Genomic DNA, 16,150 nt, shown 5'->3' with positions numbered 1-16,150 from the left:
CAATAGAGATAACTCATGGGTTTTTTTAATCAACCTTAACCTAAACCCAAATATTTCATTAGATGAACTACAGTCCAAAAAATTACAGCACCTGGCTAGCCTGTGAGGCAGGAAACAAGAGACTATGAACAAGACCAGCTTATCCACTCTCACAGTTCAAACTTGCAAAAAAAAATACATAAAGTAAAACAAATAACAAAAGACAAAGCTTTTAGAACTGTTTAATAAAGTAACACAACTTTAGACAGGTGAATTTGCTTCTTTAATTTGTTAACCTCACAGTATCATCACTTAAACATGAGAACAGTACACTTCCATGGCTGCACTCCCTTCATGTTTGGCTGGTTTGTTTCCAGCACTGCTAGACAACCACGCCTGTGTTTTGGAAGATTTGTAGCGTCATGGCATGTCTATATGCTGCCCCATCATTACTCAGCTCAGATACAACTTGGCATCCATTATTTTGTTTTTACAGCACTCCACAATTTAACCCAGGCTCTTCCCACTACAGATGAGGAGGTCCCTGTTCTCAAGAACTTACAGTCTAAAATTAGAACCAATACAAGTGAGGGAAACAACAGAAAAGAATGAGGGTTACAGGAGGAAAGTTGGGCAACTGCTCATCTGGGAGAAACATGCATCTTGGTAGGTCAACTGAAAAAAATAGTTCACCCTATACAGGCAGTGGTTTCCCTCTGTATGGTCACTATGGAAGAGATAAGTGAACATGGAAAGGGCTGACTAAAGGATGGAGGGTACTGTTGGCTCTCTCCCATTTCTTGAGCTCATTCTTCCCGCTGGGTTCCTTGGCTGATTTGTCAAAGGCACGACCACACATGTCAGAGCACCAGAATCTCTTCCATTGTGACATCACAGACGCGATGGCTTGTGAGATCACAATGTGCGAGGCCGAAGGCGCTGATTACTTAGGGAAGCACTTGCTGGAGCTATGGCACCCTACAAGGCTGGGAAACAAACACATCTCAGTTCACTTGACAACACAGTGAAACCCACATGAGACTCCACACCAGCAGGACACGAACTTGTCTGAACAGACCACCCAGAAGACGTCCCAAAGATGCACAGTACAATTCCACTCCAATTTTATTAGGCCACCTCTGCTAGGCAACCCACTTTCGTCAGCTCCTTGACTGGTCTCCTAAGACAGGCTTTGCTGTGTATTTTTAAACTTTCTCCAAGAGTAACTGCAGGTGAGCAAATGGGTCTAAGCTGGAGTCTGAAGAAGTTCCACACAGCAAAGGACTGGTCACTTAGAAGAAATGTAGAGAAAGGAAAGAACAAAAATTAAAACAAAGAAGCAATAACAGGGACGCATACAGCAAAAGCCGCAGAGAAAGAACAGATTTGCCATTAAGGAAAAGAACAGTTGCACAGGATCAAACCAAAAATTCTCCAGTCTAGTCTCCTGGTTCTGCCTGGGAGCCATAAGAAAATGCACCAGTATGAAACTACAGAAAATGAGGTTAACCAAGCCAATACATCTGGGAGGCCAAAAGGAGGCAGGCCTGTCCTTCCCTCTCAGTCTTACTCTCCTGCTGATTACGTTACACCAGTTCCCGAGCTTGTCTGGCCCTTCTGTGAGCTGATTCAACCACAGGAACCTATAAAAGGACTAACACAGCCAGAGTAAAACACAATTAAAACAAGATAGTTTCCGGCTGGTTTAGTGCAACGAATTAGCTCAGGGCCAGGCTGGATGAACACCAAAACTCAAAGAAGAGGATGGGCACGCACTGGCAGAAGCAGGAGGGAGATGAGCCACTGGGAGCTGCAGCTGCTGGTCAGCTCAGCAACTCAAACCATGTACTCAGACTAGGACAGAGACACCTGAGGTGATGTGGCACTTTGCAGCAAATGGAGACGGTATCTTGGCTCTAGCAGCACAGACACATTAAACTGGAATTCACAAAGCCTATCAGACCTTCCTGTCTGAACCTCGTGTAATGCTGGCCATAGTTTCCATCTCCTAACTCAAGCCCAAAGGCTTGAACATCTTTCAGAAAAGTTTTTGGCCTTGCATTGCAGCATGAAGAATGGAGGCTCCCCACTACCTTCAGACAGCTTGTTCCAATGGTCAATCCATTCGCTGTCAAAAAAGAACACGTCTTAATTTTCATTCAAACTTTCCCAGCCCTGGTCTTTGAGGCAAGTTCTGAAACTTATGACACTTCAGTGCTCTCAATCCTCAGCACAGCTCCCAATGCCAGAAGCTAGAGATCTGTAGCTACTACACATCTAGTCAGTAAAAGCTACTATTGCATATTGGCCTAATTTAGTGGAAAGGAGACATAGCAGGCTACCCTTTGTTTAATGGAATCTGGCATGCATAATTACTTCATTTTCATACACATGAATGTCACAGTTGTTCAAACCACTTACAGAGCTGCACACCTTTGTTTTCTGAAAAACGAAGGTTAACACCTGAGAGGGTCAAATGAATCTCAGTCTACATTCAGGGAGACAAGATTTGCATTGCTCAAGACACTGGTAACTTCTTATATTTACAAATGAACTCCGAAAGTGTTAAAAGAAAGCCAATACTCTGGCAAAGCTCTGTCCTGGTATAACGGCAAAGGCTCCAAGAAGGGTTGCAGCTACAATGGGGTATGGTTTCCACACAACCCAATCTCAGCCCACAAAATTCACCAAGGAAGATGTTGACCCTAATATTCAACCACAAGAAAAAAAAAGATTGTAACATATACAGCTGAAATAAAAAAACCCTTTTTATTTGTTGGAAGATAAGTATCTTTACCTGCACAAAATATCTAGGGAGAACGTAACTTTTAAGCTGGCCTCTGGCCAGCTGAGATAACTTCTCTTAGGGAAGGGAAATTGTCCAAATGGTCCCAAGCACAGCCAGCACCTCTGCTCTAGGTTATGCTTTGACAGCCACAACTTGTCCAGTTCTCTCCTCACTCCCTGGCTTGCCATGGCATCATGCTGGTATGTTGTCAGCTCATCACTACTAGAATGAAACACCAGGAGTCTCAGCATGACCATTTCTAGCAAAAATACCTTCTTCAGATCCAAGGGCAGACTTGTGACAACAGCACACTTGCTTATAGCCTTCCATGCTCTCCTGTAAGCCCAGGCACAGCAGGCAGTGCTGCACCATTTACCTGGATGTCACCACACCTGCACTCTACAGCCTTGGGGCCCTTCACTGCAGGTGGCCACAGGACTGACACAGGGACAGGGTGAAGTGTAAATAATTCACAAGTTTAAGTGAACTCTAGAACTTCCAGAACTCTAGTTCCAAAAGTTAAGGGGGTTAAAAAAAATAAAAAAAATCAAGGCTTACCGAAGTTAACAGTATCATAATAAGATAAGCACCAAACCAGCTGTAATCAGGCCTCCTAAAGAAAGCAAACTGAAGTATATCTCAAGTGCAGAACAAAAACTTTAGGTCCTATCAGTATATATTCAATCCAAGGTCTTCTTTATTTAGCATCAGGCACACAGGCACTTTTTAAAAATTCTTTAATTACTTTCTTCTTTTCGATTTTGGTAACACTCAAATCTGTCTAGACATGCTAACTTTACAAAAAAAAAAAAAACCAAAAAACTCAACACACCATTCATGTAGAGCAACCCAAAGTTTGATATGAACATGAGATGCATAAAAGGGCCACAGGACAACTCTTTGAAATAAAACAAGCATTTAGTCCACACTGTAAATTAACATGAAAATTCAGTTGCAAAGGGCAGAATTCAGTGCTTCAAAATAGAAACAAAAATATCTGAAACAAAAAACAACATCTGCAATCAAATTTCCCAAGCCTACACAGTGAGGACTAACCAACTGGACTTCTAACATACTACTGAATTTAAGAATAGTTCATTCTTGGATAAAAGTTCAAATGCCAACTTTAATATCAAGTGATATGAGATGCTAGGATGTTGCCAAAAGCAACTACAGGACAAAATTAATTCATTATACCTTTAGATAGAAATCAAGTAAAATCCTCAAACAGCTGCTAACAGCATCTGACGGGACAAGAGATTTTGAGATGTACCTTCCTGGAGCCCTGCATGCCTCATCCTTCCCGAGGCACAGTGCAAGCATTAACATATTAGAAAACTTTCTGGTCCCTTGCATCGCAGCTGAAAGAATATTAACAGTTCAGACTAAACAGCAGCTGTCAATCCACCATCTCTGGAACCAAAGGCTCAATAAAGGAACTAGATAAGTAAAGAAGTAGTAAAACAAATGTCAGATGTATTAGCAAACAGGCCAGCAATGACCACGTATATCCACCACACACGGGACTTGTAAAAGACAGAACATAAGCAATAAATGACAACAACTCTTCATACATCTCAGTATGGAAGAAACACCTGTAACAGCATAGCAGCAAGAGAAAGAGCAGAAATTCCTACTGCCTGTCAGGAAACAAGTAAACAGACTACGTACTCCTAAGCTTTCTCAAGTTTACTTCACTCTCAAGATCTGAGACCAGTGATCAGTTCAATATCACAGGGTAAAAAAAACAGAAGGAAAAAAAAACCTCAAACCTCCTACTCCCTCATTACCTCCACCTATGAACCTCCACATCCCAAAACATGAAAAATCCTCGCTGCTGCTGCTGCCTGCAGCTCAGCCTGTGCCCACCCCCTGGGCAGACGAGCTGTTTTCCCTTCCTCAAGCCCTGACAGCAGCTGATCCCGCTCCAGCTGGGATCTGGGGGACTGCTGCCACCGCCACCCTCAAGAGCTCCCACCAGGGCCGCACCGGGGCGCGGAGGGCCCGGCGAGCCGAGCGTCGAGCGGACGAGGCGCCGCCACCCCGCGCCCTCCCCTCGGGCCGGGGCCGCCCCCGGTCACAGCGGCACCCCCGCCCCGCCCCGCCCGGCCCGCAGACGGGCCCGCCGCCCCACGCCCCCGGTTCGAGCCCCGCCGCCGCGGGGGGCCGGGCCGCGCCCCCGCTCCGCGCCGGGCCTTTACCCCCCGCCCCGGGCCACGGCGGCCCCACGTCTCCGCCGGGCCTGCGGGGTCCCCCACGCCGGCTGGGCCCCGCAGGGCCGGGCGGCGCCGCCGCCCGCCTCCCGCACCACTCCCGCGGCGGAGCCGCCCCGGCCCGGCCGGGCCCCGCGCCCCGCACTCCGCACCACGAGTGCCCGGCACCGCCACTCACCGCCCGCACTCTGACCCCCGACCCCGCGCTGAGCGGCAGCGCCGCCGCCCAACCGCAGTGCCGCCCGCCGCCGCCGGGGGCGGGGCTTCCGACCCGCCGCGCCCCCTCGCGCAGGCGCACGCCGCGCGCCGCACCGCGGGGCACGCTGGGGATCGTAGTTCCCGCCAGTCGGCCCCGCCGCGTGGCCGCGCCTCGACGCCGCGCCGTGCCCGCCGGGTCCCCGGGAGCCGATTTCCCCACCGTGCCCGATGGAACCTCATCTTCCCCCCACCGACCTGCCTCTTCGTCTTCCCCGGGGCCACCACTTACCCACCTTGTGTCCCCGAGGGCCATCCCACCGTGTCCTCAGGACACCTCCTCCATCCTCTGATGCCCCCATCCTGCTGTGTTCACGCATCTCTCGTATTCTAAACCTCTGTCTGCACCGTGCCTGGTGTTTGCTGGACACTCCTGAGCTGTGGCACCTCCTCCCCACTCACATGGCTTGCACCCTGAGCCAGGACATTACAAATCTCGCTGGCTCTCACACTCTGCAGGGGCTCTGAGCCCCCATCCCTGCCAGCTGCGCAGGGAACAGCAGCCAGCACTGCTACCAGAGCATGGCAAGGAACACTGGAACAGGCTGCCCAGGGAGGCTGTGGATTCTCCCCCCTTCTGGGGACATTCCAAACCCCCTGGAAGTGTTCCTGTGTCACCTGCTGTGGTGACCCTGCCTTGGCAAGGGTATCGGACTGGATGAGTCTCCAGAGATCCATTCCAACCCTAACAATTGTGTGATTCTCTGAACTTACCTGCAGTGACACCTAATCTTTAGCCTCCTGACACATCCATAACTCTTGGAATCTCAGCTGTAATAAGGTGTTCTAGCTGGGGCCACTCCCTACATTGCTTCCTTCCTTGTTCCCCACATTAATTTGCACCTCCACACTTCAAGCCAGCAGCTCCTTTGCACACCCCTGATACTCCTCACATGTTTGATGAGCAAACTCACTGACTCGTGCAAAAAGGACTGTGAGGGATCCCCGAGGTCACCTCACCCATCCCTTGCCCACAGGCAGGAGCAGTCCTACCCCTCTGTCATCTTGCTGTCCTCTTCAAATCATCCCTTAAGCCTTTCTCTGGGTCCATGCCTTAAAATACTGGACAAAGATAAGCACCAGAGTGCAGAGATCACTGATTGATGCTCCATGCAAGGTGGGCTGCTCATGCTTCCCTGGCTGCCTGACCAATTCTGTCTGGTGCTCCTACCTTTAATTGAGTTGCTGGCTCTTCAGGCTGGATTTATCCTTTTGCTCTGTTTGCATGTGGCCTTGAACTTGGGAGGCCTGAACCATGAAAGTAGCATGTCAGAACTATAAAAATAGCAGCAGCAAACCATTTAATAATAGAAAAAGTTCCTTTAAGCCCTCTTAGATTTGGCATCTCTCAGCCTCCCACCCACATAAGAAACGATAATATGAAATGTTACTTCTAAGCTTAGCTATGTCGCTGTGGTTTGTCAAGTCTTCAGTGACTGGTGTATAGCTTGCCAGGAGCCCAGGAGAGTGAATTGAAGGCCTTTGCACTCTGGTGTTCCTTGAACAATCTGCCCTGGCTGTCCCTTAGCAGAGATGGAAACTGGCTGAAATTGCACTGCAATCCCAAGGCTTGAATTTTAGGGCTCACAGCTTGCCTATATTTCTAACAGAATGAAAGAGAAGAGGCCTTTCCACTTCTGACCTCTGCATCTTGCAGTAAAAAGTAATTCCTTGGTCTAGACAAACAATGAATAGCTCATAGATGTGTGCATATCCTTTTCTCATCAGCTAAGCCTCGTGCTGTTTCTCAGGTTTCCCAGGCAGTACAGCAGGTAGACTTCCTCCTGCCCAATTTTTTGGGGGAAACACGTTTTCCCAGCTGAGTTATCTGCAGTAGCCAGGGGCCACATCTTGGCTTCTGCTAGCCTCAGTGACCCTTGTAAGACCCCTGCAAGTTGTCCCCCAAAGACTGAAGGACAGCAATGAGATTCCCTTCAGCAAATGCACTTTCAAAGAGGGCCATTTGAATGCTATCAGCTATCAGCACCCAAACTGATTTGAAGAGAGCCATGTTTTATGAAATATTGTCAGTGTTTTTGTATTGTTCATGTCTGAGCCTGTCTTATGTGGGTGTGCATGCCTCAAATGAGCACTGCAGACCACTGAAAATGTCACCTACAGATTAATCTGGCTTGCTCCAGGCTTCTGGAAAAATAAATGAGGGTGATCAATAGATATCCTGTGGTGTACCCATCAATGCACATGGCCCCTGTAGCATCCTCACTGGGAGCAGCTCCTCTCCCCAGGGGACTCTGTCAGTAAAGGTGGACAATTTCCATGGGGCCCTGGGTAAGGAATAATGAAAAACTGGGTCATGGAGGTGGGAAAAACTGGCCAAAAGGGCTGACAGTTGCTCATTAGGGTCACCTTATTTATTCCAGGTAGCACAGCCCATGCCAGACCCCATTGCCTCAGGACCAACTCAATCCAAGAGCAACTGAGTGTGTTTCAGGAGTCGCTCTGGTGTCTTAATTGCTTGTCCTACTTTAGAGATTGTGAGAGGGCTAGAAGGAGCCCATAGGAAATAGGGTCCATGCTGGAGCAGTGTCTGCTCTGTCCTGATTTACATGAAGGACTATCTTCAAACCTTATATGGAAATCAGCTAAAAAATTCCAGCTGTGACCTTCTCTCCTATGGCTGGATCCCTTCTGCTGCTGCCAGCAGATGCAGCAACCTGGTCTACAGTTACCTGAAGTTTTATTTATTTTAAAACCCCTAGAGTTTCATCACAAAGCATCATTTCGTTCAGTGCAGTTGTTAAGCCACCTCTGGGCTGATGGATGGACACAGCTTGATTAGAAAGTAGCAAACCAGTGGGGCAGGGTAAGGCAGAAAATACAGAATAACCTCCCCTGACCCCACCTGGCAGCTGCAAGGGATCCTCCCTGTGAAGAAAGGGGCTGAGCTCATCCTAACCCAGTATCAACTATCAGGTCTCTGCCTGCTGCTGGGTCAGCACAGAGGAGGAGGGACATTCCCCAGCCCTTCTCCCAGTGCCTCCTTCCCAAGGGCCCATGGAGCACAGCTCCTTTTAAAGCAGTTGGATTTTACATGATTATGGCACAAAGAAACATCAGCTCATTTTAAAGGCGACTCCTTTAGTTCTGTTCAGCTGCTTATGCTGAGTGAAACTTTTAAATGTCTTATAATACACATGACAAGTAGTTTTGTATCACTGTTTTCTACTTAACAAGTTAATAACGTGCCAACCCAAATCCTTCAGTTACTAACGCCACCGGTGGGACTCATTAACCAACGTGAGTACATATTTAAGGGAATACTAATATTCACAACGTACATTTTTATATTCACGTTGTCATTCTTGAAACCACAGCTCAGTTCATGTATTCTGCTGAAACATTTGTTTGCAGAGGGCTTTTCTCTCTCCCTTTTCCTCTAAACACATAGACTATCACTGGGGTATCATTCTGGTGAATGATATTAATGACAGCCTGTCATCATTGAAAGCTATTTCTAGCTGTCAATTAAAGGGTGTTTTGAAAGAAAGCAGCTCATTCAAACCCCGTGGGAGCAAGTGTGTCTCATTGTTTGACAGTGACCCCCTTGATGAATTTGGGAGCAACAGCAGCTTCTGTGGGGCTAGGAGCTTTGCAGTTGCAGAACAGGACTCTTGGGTGACAATGACAGGAGATCTTAAAGGTGCTGATGTCCTTGGCAAAAAAAAGGCAAAAGAGTATTTCAGATGATAAAGCAATCCACATGTAGGAGTATTGGTCAGGAAAGGCATTGCAGGGATACTGAGCCACTCTTCTCCATCTCATAATATAATTTCCTCTCCAACATCCCAATTTACCAGCATCCATCTTCAAATATGTCTCTTTACTTGCCCATGCTAACCCAAGTAGAAGGCTTCTTCAGCTCTTCTCTGCCTGATAGATGGAAAAACCTCTAATTCCCAGATAAAATGTATTTATAGCTAGTTTACTCTAATTTATTCTGAGAAAATGATCCTTTGATTTAACTTGTTGGTTTCTTTCCCTCCCCTGGTATATTTATAGGCAGTTCTCAGATCCTGATAATTTTTGCCATCTTTGCTTTGGTGGCCTAAACAAGTCATTTTTTCCTGTGTCTCTTTACCACCTTACCTTTCCATTTCCCCCTCCATCTTAGTAGATCTCCTCTGCACCTGCTTCAGTTTCAATTAAATTTTCTTGAGCATGAGTGCCCAGATTGGTATGTGGTATTCCTGAGCTAGACTCCAAGGCCCCATACAATATATGTCACTTGACCCTATAAATATCACTCATATAAACATGCTTGATTTCTACATTTCCCCCCTCAACAGGGTGGTCCACTCTCAGGGCTTTCTCGTTCCTTTTATTTTCCTAAGCACTCCTTGCACAGTAATAAAAATGTACAGACTCAGTGGGGATCTGTTTTAACTTCAAATGTGCTGATTCAGTTCAAAAACCATTAATTCAGCCAGAATCAGGGCCATGGGGTGGAAATCCTTTTCCAGTTAAAACAGAGGTGAGAGGGACAGCCTTTGGCAGGCTCGGAAATAAAGTGCATTAGAAAAACATTGCAGGACATCAGAAAGTGGCTATTGACTGGGCTATGTCAACAGAGGACAAGGGAGTCTTGGACATTTCAAGTCAGGATGGGATGTCTCCATAGGAGATCTGCTTGGATTTGAGCAAACCTCTGTGGAAGCATTTTATTTCTCTAGTCTGTGTTTTGCTGGGTTGGACAGAATGTTTCCTGGTGGACCTCATATTGACTGAATGCACAAAGCAGATCAGACAGGCTGGTCCTGTCTCCAGAAATCCCACCTTAGTCACAAGTGCAAGACGATGCAGTGAAATGCAAAACAAACATAAACAACTGTGTTGCTCAGGCTGCATATCACTGCTGTTCCCCTTTGTGTGGGTCCCAGTAAATCCAGCTTTTGCCCCTCATTCCCACTTTGTATGTGGGATGAGCAGAAAAACTACTACACTACATGTGTCAGGAAGGCGTCAGCACCAACACAAAAAATAAAATGACCCCTCAGCAAAGGATTTCCCCAAGATATTTGCCAAAGGAAAACATAAGCTGAACATCATGAGAAATTTCCTGAGGCTATGATGCATTAAACTGTGGGATCACCTTCCGAGAGGAGCAGTGGGAACAATGAAACCAGCCACTTACAGCACTGTAAAATGTCCCATTGGTGCCAACATGATTTTGGTTCAAGGGAGCTGCACTGAATCATCTACCATGCCTTTTCCAACTCTTGCTCCTAAAAATCAGACCCAAGAAGTACAAAGAAAGAAAGGCAAACAGTGATGTCAATTTGCTAAAGAAATACAAGCTTCTCTACATTATTGTATGTCATAAAACCCTCGTGCTCGCACTGTATACTTAATATTGATATTCCAATGCCATCCACAAAGAAATTCAGGCTTAACCCTGGTAAAAAATATAGTGCAATTGGGTGCAGTTTATTCTTTATATTTTAATAGCTATAGCAAAACTCCATTGCTAACTAGTAAAAAAAAGAAAAAGAAAAAAAAGAAAAAGTTGAATGTGTTTTACAGCTATGTCGTCATGGGAAAGCTGTATTTCAAAGTGAGGGCATCAACAGCAGTGAAATGGGACATTTTTAAACATTTTAAACATTTTTAATGGGACATTAAAAAAAACACTTCACCAAAATCTCTTTGCCAGTATTTTAGCTAATAGGGTTGCAGTGTATAAAGGAAGGGTTCTGACGCCTGCACAGGCCACCCAATACTGAGCCGCTGCTCAAGTGTCTTGAACTCCAAGTGTAAATGGAAAAAACATCTAAAATTAAGCATTTCTCCTGGAGGAACACATTGCTGATAAAGCAAATCTTCCCATAGGACAAGCACACCTGCTGGAAGGTAGAGACACATTTTTATGTGAGGGATTTTAACTTGAGATAAAATACTTTTCACGGGCAGTCATATGGAAGACAGCTGGCCAAAAATAATAACAGAGGAATTTTTGTCTCTTGGGAAATTCTGAGGTTTCAAAAAGTATGATTTTTGACCTAAGCTGGGACAAAAAGTTTAGTGCTTGGATTTTTTGTTGTTGTTTAATGACATATTCCCAAATAAAAATAGTGTATTTATTTTCACTTTACCACTTGAACATTTCTTTTGTTTTATTATTACATAATTCTAGAAGCCCTAACCATCCATTACACCACACTGTTTCCTTTCTTCATACTGTTCACTACATCGACAGACATAATCCCCACCCTTTTTTAAGATTCCTATTAAACCAGCTAAATGTCTTTGTGAAACTGAATATCAGGAACAACAACATCCCTGCCCTAAGCTGGGGCAGCAATGGGTTTTGACAATTATTTTTCAAATGTGCCTTTAAAAGATGGACATAAGAGACTAGAGCAGGGGGACACAGTCTGAACAACCCCAGGGAACATGATTGTTTCTGAAAAACCTGAACTAGCTTTTGGGCTGATGTCTGGCAGGCAAAGGGCCGGGCACAAGGCTGTCATCACTGGTGGTTTGATTTTTGCTGTGGGTAGGGAAGCAAAACTTCACAAAAGAAAAATATTTTACCCAGAGAGCACCTGGCTCCCCCCCAGCTCAGGAGATCCCATGTTTTAGGCCAAGCACTTGGACTGAAAGGGGTGTAAATGTGTAACAGGAATAAAACAATACTGTCAGAAGGAGATGAGGAAAAAAAAAAGAAAAAGAACTCATATGAATATTTTTGATAATTTCTCAGCAAAATCTTGGATAATGTTGCTACATCCTAGTAAATGCTCCCAGTTACTCCAATCAGTGTTTCTGATAGAAAATGGGTCTGTTGGAAAGAAAATTTACTTACTCTACCATGAAATCTCTTAGGATTATTATTTATTTGAACTCAGTTGTGATGCTTTGTGCTATGGAAAACTTCCTTGATCCATCACTCCTCTAAACTGCCCCACTGAAATGAAATAATTACTTGGATAATTCTATACCCTGCTGCTCCAAATGTCCAGAGGCCAAATCTTTGAAGTAGTTCCTAAACTCCTGACCAAAGCAGCTCCTTTCACCAAACTTAAGTCTTGCTTTATCTCCAGAAACACACACCTCCAATGGACAGATAAATTCACCACAGGGAGGGGAGTAGGGGGTTGCTCCCTGCTCTGGGAGTCAGACCCTTGCCCTCACATATCTTTTGGCTACTCTGCTTTAGTTTCTTCACTATCCCCCCTTCTGTTTATGCTATTTTCTGCCTCTTTGTCTTTCCTCTCCAGTGTTTGGAGACCCTCTTTCCTTTTCCAGCCTCTCTCTTCCTCCCATCATTTCCCCTAGCTCACTCCTTCCTTCCTTTCTTTCTTCTTTCCTTCCTTCTCGGCACTCTCCCTGGAGTTTCTATTCTCTCTTCTCTCCTCCTTCTCTTTCACCAGGACTTCCCCTACTACCATAAGAGGCACCTAGTCTGCCAGGGGTAGAGAGGAGAAGGACATGCCATGTCCAGAAAATTCTGAGACACAGACATTCCACTTGCCAGGGGACCAATCACAGATCCTGCTTCTCCCACTGCTTTCAGTCCACAGGTACCAGCTGTGTGGATTGTCACGTAGGAGTGGGGACACCTAAGGGGTCCTGGGAGAGAGAGCAGAGAGATCAAAGGCTGGAGACCTTGACCTCTGTGCTTGCAATTGTCCTTTGAAACCCAAAAGAAAGAGCCTGTGAAAGTGAGTGGTGCATCCTCCCCCAACCTCCTCCTTTGTTACAGCCCTGAAAGTAACTGAGCTTGGAAATATCAAAATTCCTTTCCTCCACCAAAATTCTCACTCACGTTGGCTGCTGTCAGAAAGCACAGCTGAGACCACTGAAATTCATCACATCCGTGACCCTAACTGGAGGTAGGGAAAGCTCCTCCAGCTGAAGAGGCCAGTGTAGTAATGTGCTACCTTATCTCTAGTGCCACTGACTTCAGTCTATTTAATTTTCCCTTTGATTTTAATATAGATTTATTGAAAACAACAGTTATCAAAACAAACTGCACTGGCAAATTGGTGTTCGTCTGTAGCTGTACAAGCACCTATAAAGCTGCCAGCGTATGAAATAAATGGTGCTATATGGGAGGTCAGTTATTGCAATAGAAGTTCCCCAAGGATTTGCACTGGGCAGTTTAATATTTTTCTTATTACCCTCTTTTCTTTTCTACTATTTATGCCTCTCTGTTTAAATTTAAAGCATACAGCCATCTGCCAAGGCAAGCATCTCTGATAAAATAATCTCTGGTAAACCTTTTCATGAGTGGGCTTCCCTCACAGTACCAGCAAATACTGTTGTGTCCCACTTAAAATGCAGGCAAATGGAGACAGGGAGGCCAATTTTTCCAAGGTTTTACCAGCTAGCCCAGCTCTTTTTTCCCCCTGCTTTTGAAAGTGTTTGTCCTTACCTCATGCTCCTTGAAAAAACCCGACTGATTAAAGCCCTACATCTTGCCATGTTATTTAACCTCCATTTAAATTCCGTGGCTGTATCCCACCTTACACAAATCATACCTGGTATCTGCGGGCTCCTCCCTATACACAGTTCTAAAAAAATCAAATCCAATCATAGTCTAAACCCACTCATCAGAAGAGATAAAAGGGTTTCTGTACTGATCTCCACATCAGAAGAACACAAATCAAATAACATAACTGTCAAATGAGGAGACGAGGTGTTTAAATGCCTATAGAAACAGGAACTCTAATTACAGAAACATCTATAATGTAACTAATATTATTTACATTAGAGCAATGCTAATCCAGATGAGGGTTAATGTCCCTGCTCCTAAAACATTACAGTTTAAACAGACACGAGACAGTGAGAGGATGGAAGGAGCATCAGCATGCTCATCCCTGCTTGAAGATCAGGGTTGGAGGCAAACTCCTCACAATAGAAGAGGATGAAAGTGAGCCAAAATGTGCAATAATGAAGATAAGTTTAGTTGCAGCCAGAGAGAGCAAGCGACTTGCTCGGCCTCACAGAAGGTGCCTGGGGGGTGGCAGAAAATGAATAGAAACCATGGATGGCTTATATGAGTCTCTTAGTCACAACAACATTACTCAGCAGTGGGCAGTGCTTGTATCGCACTGAGTCTTGCACCTTGCCCTGCAAACATCCAGTTCACTGGGAATGAGCTCCTACTGTCACTTCTTAAAGCCAGGCTGTGGGTTTCTAAGCCAGGCTGCTCCAGGCAAACTTTTTGCTTCGTGTGAGAGGCACAAGCCATTATTTTGGGGGCTGCAGGGAACAAGGCAACTTGCATTGGTTGACAAAGAAAGTGTTGAGCTGATGGAGAGCATTAAAACTGCTCCATCCCCTGGACTGATTCACTGGTCAGCCCCTCAACATGCAGGCAACCCACCCCAGGCTCAGAATTGAGCTTTCAGGCCTTAAAGTCTACATGCTGGAGGAACCTACCCAGCTTCTCCAGGTCAAAATCTTACTCTTTATGAGCCTGTACCAGTTGTGTCCAAAACATCCAAGCGCTTTGTCCTTTATCCACTGTTGTGTCCAGCTCTGGCAGCTGTTTCCCAGCTTCACAGAGTGCTGAGGAGAGGACATACTCTCCTCCTCTATCCTGCCCCGTCCCAGTCTCTTCTCAGTGCAAAATCTCAACATTCAACACTTGCAGCTAACAGCTGTTTAGAGACCACTTGTGGTCCTTCCTGTCTGGCCAAGCTGCCCCAATATAACCTGGGGTTAGAAATTACCTGTTTAGACTATATTTCATTTGATGCGAATTGCTGAAATGAGGTAGAAACAGAAAGTATGGCCTTCTCTAGATGAAGCTATGGCAATATTAAATACAGCCCTGATCTCTTAAGGAATTGCAAACATTTCTCATCCCCTTCAGAAACTTCCTCTAAGAATAACAGTCCCACATGCCTAAAGTAAGACAAAAATCTTCTGTATTTGGAGGGAAAGGATTTGTCACTGGACCCAGCAGGTTTCCCAAGGCTCTGGTAATAGTTCAGCACAAAAGGGAAAGCCAGCAGGTGAGAAACCGAGTATTAAGAAGTCTGAATGACACATGCAGCCAGATTGTCTGCTTTGCTGACAATTGATGCCATCCCTATTACTGGAAAAATCCTGTAAGAATGCTTCCCTAGTGTTCGGCAGCTTACTGCTGTGGATAGCCAGTGTTTCTTGTCATGGCTTACAGCTTCTGTGAGCTGGTGTAAAAAGGCTTGCTGTCCCCATGCCCAAATATTCTACTGGAGGCAGTCGACACACAGCCAGGATGTGCCTCTCGAAGCACCTTGTATGCTTTGGGATTCTGCAAAGTAGCACCTGTATTATTAACACTTCTCTGGCACAGCTAGAGAGACTGTCTGCTAGAGAAGCTCACTGTTACGTCTCACTGCTGAGCATCAAATACTGGACAGGGTAGAGAGAGTCCCATGAACAAGACCTTTCGAACCTGCACAAGAGGAGCAGAAGGATTTCCACAGATGCTCCTCTAAATGGGACCTCTAGGAGTCTAGGGATGAGGTATTTATATTAGAAAATATATTCTTACCATCTCAGGGAAAAGTGAGGAGACTGGGAACAGCTGCCACTGGACAGTAGAACTGTGCAGTTTAAGACAGCAGCCTTGGGGCAGGCAGTGAATGGCTGAAGGAGTGGATCCAGGCAGGCAGGGACTGCAAGTAAGGATCTCCTACAGAAACAGTTGACAAACAGAGTGCTAGAGCACTCCCTTTGTTTCTGCTAATATTGCCTCTTTACTCATGCTCTCCATTTCTTTCCCTTTCAGTCCTGAAGTGTCTCTTAAGGAAAGACACTCAGTTTGCCTCTCCTGGCAGAAGAGATATGATACAAGGATGTGGTTTCGTATCTTTACATCCCTCTTACATCCTCCACCTAAAGTCAGAAGTACCCTGTAGCTGTGATGGGTGGGCAGAGCAGGGATGGTGGGGAGAGGAAG

The 16,150-nt window shown here is 45.7% G+C and overlaps 1 protein-coding gene across 2 annotated transcripts in view; it reads right to left on the bottom strand.

The window, feature by feature from the left end:
* ERI3 (ERI1 exoribonuclease family member 3) overlaps positions 1-5,245 on the bottom strand; it is a 129,762-nt gene extending 124,517 nt beyond the window's left edge. Inside the window, exon 1 of one of the 2 annotated variants that reach the window (XM_085067779.1) lies at positions 5,159-5,245. The gene's annotated coding sequence lies outside the window, so the exon portion shown is untranslated. The other variant, XM_085067780.1, reaches the window with a different exon arrangement.
* Positions 5,246-16,150: the final 10,905 nt, after the last annotated feature.

The sequence above is a fragment of the Lichenostomus cassidix genome, chromosome 8 (assembly GCF_008360975.1).
Source record: "Lichenostomus cassidix isolate B80296 chromosome 8, HeHo_3.0, whole genome shotgun sequence".
Lineage (NCBI taxonomy): Eukaryota > Metazoa > Chordata > Aves > Passeriformes > Meliphagidae > Lichenostomus > Lichenostomus cassidix.
This window is presented reverse-complemented; position numbering and strand designations above follow the sequence as displayed.